Source organism: Rhea americana, unplaced genomic scaffold (assembly GCF_003343005.1).
Source record: "Rhea americana isolate MKP2758 unplaced genomic scaffold, rheAme1 scaffold_63, whole genome shotgun sequence".
Lineage (NCBI taxonomy): Eukaryota > Metazoa > Chordata > Aves > Rheiformes > Rheidae > Rhea > Rhea americana.
The window spans coordinates 4,680,691-4,689,735 of record NW_028186790.1 but is presented as its reverse complement, the minus strand read 5'-3'; positions in this window follow the sequence as shown (position 1 = coordinate 4,689,735).

Below are 9,045 nucleotides of genomic sequence, written 5' to 3'. Positions count from 1 at the left end.
AGGAAAAAAAGAAAGAAAGAAAAACACAATGTGCTCTTAACAGAAACAAGGCAAGCTGCATATCAGACTGAGTAAGGAGAAGCACAGCCAGCAATTTGAGAGAAGTTATTCTTTTTTTCTATTCAGTAGTAGTGAGGATACACCTGCTACACTGAGTCTAGTTTTGTCCTGTCTCTCCTACTCTCCAGTTGAAGRAGGATATTGTTAAAATTGAGATGGTCAAGCAGAAGACTGTCAAGATAGTCAGCAGCCTAGAGCACATTGGACTTCTGAGGAAAAGCTGAGGGAAGTGCACTTTTTTAGCCTGGCAAAGAGGAGGAGAAGGCTTAATCTAACAGCAAAATACAACCACTTTTCCTCAGTACTGTCAGAGGCTAAAACAWGAGACAAGTTGTGCCTTGGAAGGTTCAAATATTGTGAAAAGTTTCTTTGCTAGGAGTGTAAAGCAGCTCCATAAGACAAATCTGGGAGAGGTGATGGAATCTCTATTGCTGGAAAATTTCAAAACTCAGCTAGACAAAGCAATAGTTCTGGTCTGAGCAGAAGTTTGTACTAAGTTTTCTCTAGAGGTTTCTTTAAACCAACACTTTGCAATACTTGCACCCCTAAACTACCAGAAAGGATCAAAAGTGAACTGCAACAAGGACATCAGCCAATTTTTCTAGTACCTTAGCAAAGGCAGCAGAGATCTTCAGCACTACAGTAGATAACAGTAACTAGATAGCTCATAAAAGGAATGTGATCAAGATCAGATCAGAAAACTAGGAAACCAAAGTAGTTGTATTCCACAGATTAACTGCATCAGCTTAAAAAAACACATGCACACACACACAAAATACTAGTGAGCTTATTTGATTCAACACTATAATGCAAAAGAATAACTGGGAAAATATATAGAAGGTGAGATTCCTCCAGCAACTGCTAGATGCTGAACTTTAACAATTTCTGAAACATTATCCCCTGAACAGAATCATCCAGATCTGCAAAGCTCTTTAATTTCCAGACTGGAACTAATCTGCTCATAGCTAAGAACTAGAAAACAGAAGGAAGAAACTGACTGACTTTGTAGAAAACCTGCAAAGATGAATAAAAGAAAAAAATACTTAGATGACATCAAACATTTCTTTGGACAAATGACAAACAGTGAAAGCCAGATTTCTGACAGAAAAAGAGCAAAGAATCTGCAGGCAGTTGTGACRCTGGTCACAAATCTCGAACCATTCATCATGAGAAAAGCACTCAGTAGCAGATAAAATAGAAATATTTCTTTGTGCTCTAAATTACAAATCTGTGTTAAAGATATATGATGAAAAGGACATAATAGTCCATTTTGTGCCAGTTCTGAAGCATTAAATAAAAACTGTGAAGTGTTATTTGTAAAAACAAGCAAAACTACAAAACTAACACTGTACAAAAATCAAATGAAGAAAAGTAGTTACATAAAAAGTCCTTTAAAATGCCATAAAAACCAACCTTGCATACCTAAGGCAGCTCAAAACAGTAGGTCATGTTTATCTAAAACAAGCAAAGTAACTAGGAGGCTTCATACTCAGGCATCGCTCAGCAACTTAGCAATGTGATGCTTTCAGTCTGTTTTGCTCCTGCCTCCTCTCCTCTCCCCAAGCAGTAAAACAGCCAAGAAAATTTCACTAGTGACAGCAAAAATATCTGTGAAATGTGTGGGAATGGGATACAGGCTAAAAGTAATTCATGGTTAGAGGCGTAATGATAAAAAGCTAAAGAAATGCTGAATGAAAATTGAAAGCAGTTCTCATTTCTTGACCCTGTACAGAGACTCTGTACAAGGGGCCATAGATAGACCTAAGAAGTATGAAAGGTTCAGTTCTAGTTTTAGAACTGAATCTACAATATCATCAAAAAAAWTGTAGTTTATTATGGCTAATGACCGTGTAATGAACACCAAGAAAATGTGTGCTCCCTTGGAGGAAGAGCAGCAGGGAAGAGAAGAATTTCTGGGTATTAGTTTTATACTAGACAAACAGTCTCTTGTCAGTGCCAAAAATTGTAATACCACCAATTACTGCCAGCAACACAGAGTAGTACCCAAGAACTGGAGAAGTCTTAGAGTGAAAAGATCCAATTTTGTAGATTTAAATAAGGAATTTAAATAGGATTTTTGACAAGCAGCAAAGAGAAAAGTGGGAATCAATGGCTGCAAATGTGTACCAGTGATTAAAGTAGTGGTATAGAGCAATTGCAAAAGGAAAACTGCTTCCCTAGTATCTCCCATCAACCTTGTTTCAACAAGCTACTTCATCAGGTATATGAACAGTTCAGGAGAGTTTTAGGGGCAAGTAATGAAGAAATCAGAAAACATTTTCGGATCCTGCAATGATACAAGCCTACATTGGTCCAACACAAAGCTAGTAATGAAGACAGTGATCAGCACCTCGGGGAAATGGATTAGAAGGCCTATCACAACTTTCAACCAACCTTTGAATCTCACAGATATCTTTGGCTTAATAAAAAAGTTCAGAATGCGATGGTGACTATAGAAAAATCAAATTAAGCTCTTCTTAATTACCACTAATTGATTATAATCCAGCTATTACAGCACACTCATCTTGATTCCCATACTACTCTCAAGAGGAGGAAACAACAAATGAAAGACTTGATGGTATTACGCACAACCAAAACCTCTACAAAAATAGTCGTAGTCATGAAAGCATCAACTGTTGGGCTATAGCACCCCATGCCATAGGCAGAAGAACCTCACTTTTAGTACTTCAGCAATGAGACATTGATTTTTACTTCCGATTTCATTTCTCCTTTGATAATCACACACCTCAGTTTCTGCTTGTGCTGACATTCCTTGTATAAAAGTCTTAAAAACGCAATTATGCCTGCACAGTACTCGAATAGCAGAGCCACTGCAGCCTGTTACTGGGTAGACCACATGGCCCTCCATTTAGCACCACAACTTTTATCACCAAGCTGGTCCCCTGAAGCATCAGCATTCCAGCAAGCCAAAGCAGATGCCAAGGAAATCATGATACATTACCCTGGTGTGGCTGAGAGTCCCCTGAGATTCCACACAATACCAGCAACTATAACTATACCCAAAGCTATAAATAAATAAATAAATAAATAAATAAATAAATAAATAAGAGAGATGACAAACTAAGCCTCAAATTTAGAATATCTGATGCATTTATGGTGGAAGAGGTCCTACATATGATACCTTATCAGTTTGTTAAATCATATCCAAATGGTAGCTTCTATATGATAATATTTTTTCAAAAGAGTTAAAATATCACAAATTCTTTTTGTTTTGCTAAAAAGAGAGATATTTACTTTATAAGCATCATTAAGTGGGGGAAACCCCRAAGTTTACAAGAAAGTTGTACCTATATCCATAGCAACTCCCTCAATTCCCACGTAACACGCAAGCCTGATGCTAAAGCTTATAATGTTGATGACCAAAGAGCAAGCAAACAATAAGTTAGTTRCTTAAAGAAATAAATGCACACAAGGAGGTACCAATGGTTTTAAATGCAAAGTGTAATATGGGTTATTTTCCAGAATGGAAAATGGGATTTCTGGAAAACAGGAAGGTTTTTAGYTTTTAGATTTAATCCTAAAAGAAGAAGCAATCATTCAAGAAGCTTGCATGTAGCTTTGAGATCTACTGGATAGATGAAGTCACTTTTAAAGGTATCTTTCTCTCTGAATACTGCATKAAGAATTTTCTGGACCCAAAGGAAAATCTTGGCTTTTAAAATTGAAAATCCCTCTAAGGAACAAACAGAAGGCAGAGGGGTAAGTCACAGGTGAACCTAGCAAATACAAGTTAGATATATGATCTGGGATTAGACTATCATCTTAGTAAAAACTTCAGTCAAGTAAAGACAGTATTTTTACATGACAGAATGTAAAAAACTGGAGCTGAAGTGCAATGTCTTCACAGTAGAGAGGGATTCTAGGGAGGAAACTATGCCAGGTCTCGTCTGAGCAGAAAATTTTACAGAAACAGCAGACTTTTTCAAGAGCATGTTGTAAATGAGCTTTCACAGCTGCCTGAAGAAAAAAAAGCAAAAAGCAAGAATTCTACTATAGAAAACCRAAGGGAAACAAATCATATTTTGGATCGCATAGCATAAAAAAAGAATCAGAGATGATAAAAATTCCGAAATCTGTAATTCAATTATTTATTTCTGTATCAGTCATGTTGGATAGCATATCAACGTTTTGGGAATTGCAGAGCAAAACTAAGATATAACACCATGATTACAGACTGGCTTAAAATCTCACTGAAGTTAGAGGTAAGAATGTTACAATTGATGAAAGAAGTTGTAAAAACCCATTAAGCATGTCTGAAGCTGAAGAGGCAGATGAATTATGTGGGAAAGGAGTTGGCATGGGCCTTCTCCAAGTATTGAAGCAAAGGTTATCAATTTCCAYAGCAGAGGGAAAGAAATAGCAGAATATATTGCAGGAAAAGTGAAATAGCAGAAAACTCAGGACACAGATTTTAGAAAGATTTGACAAAGGCATTAAGAAAAGCAGAGAGAGAGAGAGAGACAGACACAATAAATGCGCAAACAGGTATACTTGCGGTCTAAGGGTTTGGGAACAAAGCTTGCTCACTGAACAAGAGTTGTGCTTATTTCTCGTTTCATTTCTACTGTAYGAGGGAAAAAAGAACTTTTCACAGCCTTTTTTTTTTTAAGAAAACAGAATCAAGTAAAAGACTACACTGTATGCTCTATACTTTTTATTTGCTTTYCTATATCAAACAACTTAAGACCCACATTTTTGTTGGACATCTATTCAGAAAACATTCAAGTACGAAAAAAGTGTTGATAAGCTACATATGCATGAAAAAAATAGCATCCCAAAGTTGTAAGCTTTCTAAGAAACTGCCATTTTTCAGCAGCACTAACAACAGGCAGCAGGAAAAAAAAAGAAAAAAGAAAAGCAGTTGCTGCTTCATCTAATATCAAATACCTCCTTTTCCATCACATTTTTTTGAACAAAGTTCAATGCTTAATGGAGCACAGCATTCTTCCGTTGTCCTTGTTAAATAAGGCAAAGCTCAAGGAACRTACATAAGCAATGCTAGCTGGAAGCAGATACCAAAGCAAAGAGACCATAGGGCCATCCAATTCGCAGTGCTTTCCCTGACTGCGTTCCCTCAAACCCTTGCTGTGCTATCAACCTTCCTAAATTTCTACATGTATCAATCCTTATATGTTTCTTCTGTCTTTCACATTAATTGTTCTCCCTTAGCCCAACATTAACTCTTAAATTAAAGCAGTTTTAGTTAGCTCATATTGCAGACTTTCTTTTCTGYCTGTTTTACTATTTCACCTTGCAARTGTTCTTGTATCAACCGCTTATCTGGCCTTCATCTTCACTGATGCCCCCCACATAGGTACTGCTGATCACCACACTTCCTGACAGTCATAAAGAATTAGTCAAGATACTTTCTATTTACAGTGGATCAACTTACTGGTCTCAACAACATCCTCCAGTTACCTCATCCTCCAGTTACCTTTCAGCCTGTATTTGCTGCTCATCATCACCTTCCTATGTTTACTGTAGCAGCTGTATGGTTTGATGTTCATTTATTAAGCCAAATAGGCTACAAAGGCCTATTCTCAGTCAGAGGCATGAAAGCTGAAAGGCCATAGGGAGCTCTGAGCAAAGGATGGAGGAACTAACAGGAGAATCAATGAACACAAAACATAACAAGCAAGARACTACAAAGATACCAGATAATTATATTATTGTAGTTGCTCAGAAAAAGATCTAATGTTATCTGCACTGTTAATATCGGGATAGACTTAGATTCTGGGTCTTGTAACACACRATGGTGAAGTWCAKCACTCTGCTGACCAGGTAGAAGAGACAGAGACCAGAATTGAACAGATAGGCTGAAAAAAAAAGTGGGACAGTTACTGAAAAGCACCTCCAAGATGCCACCAGTGCCACAGGAAGACCTGTACATACCAGTGGTCTGACACGCAGACTTAGGGGTCTGGTACCAATGGAGGACCCTGGTCAATTCATCATACTGGAGGCACTATAACTCCAGCAATAACTTGTTCCTCAAAACAAGAATAACCCTTGAAATACTCCTGTTTTGCACAAGGACCCAGATCCACTCACTAAAATAACCCTGTRAAGTCTGACAACACCAGGCTAAATAGAAATAAATATAAAAAGTCAGTGTTTTTCAGAAGCTCAAATAATGATGCATTTCTCACGATCTAAATAACTGCTTTATTTCCAAGTAGTGCTCTAATTTCTTGAAAGATAATATGGGGGGAGAGGGTGAAGGTGAAGAGGTTACTGGATTTCCACAAAAAAAAATAGYAAGAGACTTGAGTGAAGTATCTGTCTAAACAAAATAAAAAGGAACAGGTTCTAAACAAAGGCAGGAGATAAAACAGAAAAAGGAAAGGCTCAAAAGAACAGAAGGGTTATTAGGAGCAGCAGACAAAATAGTRGAAAGTGATGATACTGAAGGAAGTCTAGGTACTTCAGTTTGAGATACTCTCACCTTCGCTAGTCATTTTGTTGTTGTAACCAAGTTTGCATTTCCTTCCCTTCAGGGTCTTATTGCTAAATCATACTTTGCTTTCTACTGASTTGTCATTCAGGCTGTTCATATGTAATATTTTAAACTACAAACACAAATTATGCATCCTTTCCCTTCAAAAGAAATCCTGCCATACTTGGATTTGTAGTATSTCTAGTTAAACACTGTTCTGGCTCATCAGAAGTACCCAGCATTCAAAAACAAGGTACTTAATGCACGAGGCACAGCTATGTTAGGTGGTTGGTCAACCCTGGCTAGACATTTATTGTCTCATTCATTTCACTGGTCCACTGTACACTCAGACTACTATTTCAGACTGATATTCCAGACTTGTTTCAAGATTACAATTCTGCTAAGGTCAGTCCTTTCATATTACATATTTGTTTTCCATTATAAACACTCTTTCATCAGAATGACTTACTTCCCTCATTACAACTTGTTTATGAATCTTACTGCACACTTGAACATTATCATTCAAAGTGTAAACTGGAATCAAATTTCATCAAGCCTYTTAATGAAAAGTCACAATGTTATACAGCATATTGTCAAGAGCAGAAAGAAACATAGTTATACCAATATTGACTGCATGCCTGATTTATATCAGGCAAATATTAACTGTCTTTCACATCCTGCACATATGTTGTCTGTAAAAAYTAAGCAAAATACCACCAAAACCCAAACACTGACATTTTGTTCCTAATATATAACTTAGACATTAGCCTGAATGGGGACTCTTGCTTCTTCCTCACAGGGCACTCCCAGTGAAACATGATAACAGGAAAACAGTTACTAAAAACCACAAAGCTCTCAACAAAACTAATAGCCACATCAGTGTTAGGAAGCTTTAGAGTAAATCTTGTCAACAAAGGCAAACTCTTTGGTTGGCAATCATATTGGAAATTTTGTTTTACAATTGCCCATACACACTTTTTCTAATTGCCTTCATGAATCATATGGAATAGATGAGTAACTAATAACTGATCAATGTCTCTTCCGGTATAAGAAGTAGAAAGCACCAACTACCACGAACAGGAGGCGAGTTCAAAACAAAAGAAAGCACCTCCTTATTCAGTAGGTGTGTGTCCCATGAGGCTTCTTGACATTGGATGCTATGAACATTCATTTACCTTGGTGCAAGGCAAGAACAAATTCATGGAGAAGAAATCTGCTGGGAAATTTCATGTCTTTAATACATCTGTTCCAGAAAATTGCTGAGTYGGTGGCTGGAGGCTGAACAGATACTTCGGGGGCAGGGGTAGGTGGAGCAAAAACATGCACATTTGCCTCTTTCATAAACATCTGCTTAAGGCACTGTCAAAGGAAGATTCTTGATTGACCTCTTTTTTTTTTTTTTTTTTTAATACATTCTTAGTAGTAATTCCATGATGGAAAATACTAAATGTTAGTGCTATGACTTGGCAGCTTTTCTTAGTATGTGAATGTTTCCTTCACTGACACCACAAGCAAGCACCTCAAGAAAATAACACTATGCTAATAAAGAACTGCAATAATCTTAACTAAGAATTGAAAGCTTTTAATTCTCTGTGCCACACACAATACAAATTCACATTCAGACCCTACAACAGGTCAATGCAGCCAGCCTTTTAGACCTTAACTGCACATCATAAGGTCCCCAAGGGCCAGAATTTTGTTGCCTCTTAAAGAATGAGGGCCTGAATCATGCAAGTTGTTCACATCTTTCAGTGACATAGCTCCCAYGTTATGCTTAAGCTGCAAAAGAAGCTGTTTCATCATTGTTGAAGGCACAAGAAAGCCCTCAACAGCTGTCAAGGCTCAGCAATGCTTCATCATCATCATCACCACCTTCACTTCCTCTCACATCGCCATCCCATCGTTTACGCGGCCTCTTGGACCTGCCGCTCACCTSCTGTCTGGCGCGGGCATTTCTTCTCTTTCCCACGAGCTGCCTTCGCGCTCACGTTACGGAGAAGGACGCTGCCTTGGGAGCGACGCCGCCAGCACCCCCGGCAGGCAGGGGACTCCCACGCCTGCCGCCTCCTCCGCTTTGCCGAACCACGCACGCCACTCTAATACGAGATGCTTCTTTCCCTGCACAAACCTCGTCTTGCTTGTGATTTTTTTACKCATTTTTAACCTCATTTTCTTCATTTATAGGCCCACGGGCTTCCCCTTCCTACCTGCTTTGTAACTTGCTGCTTAGATAACCAGCACCCACCAGCTGCAAGGGATGTCTCACAGGGACAAGCACTGGCACATTAACAACAAAAACACCGCAAGCGGCATTTCTGCTATACTGCAGGTATTTTACGGAAATAGAAACGCTGCTTAGCGGTTGTTTCTTGAAGTTTCACCACAATGCAAGAAAAAAAAATTAAGTAAGCGGCGCGTTACTTCGTTACTTCCAAGGCAGCACGAGGGAGGCGCCGACGCAGCCCTCGCCTCGTGCGCGGCCGCCGGCCGGCGCTGTCCGCGGGACGGCGATGCCCTCACGGCCCCCG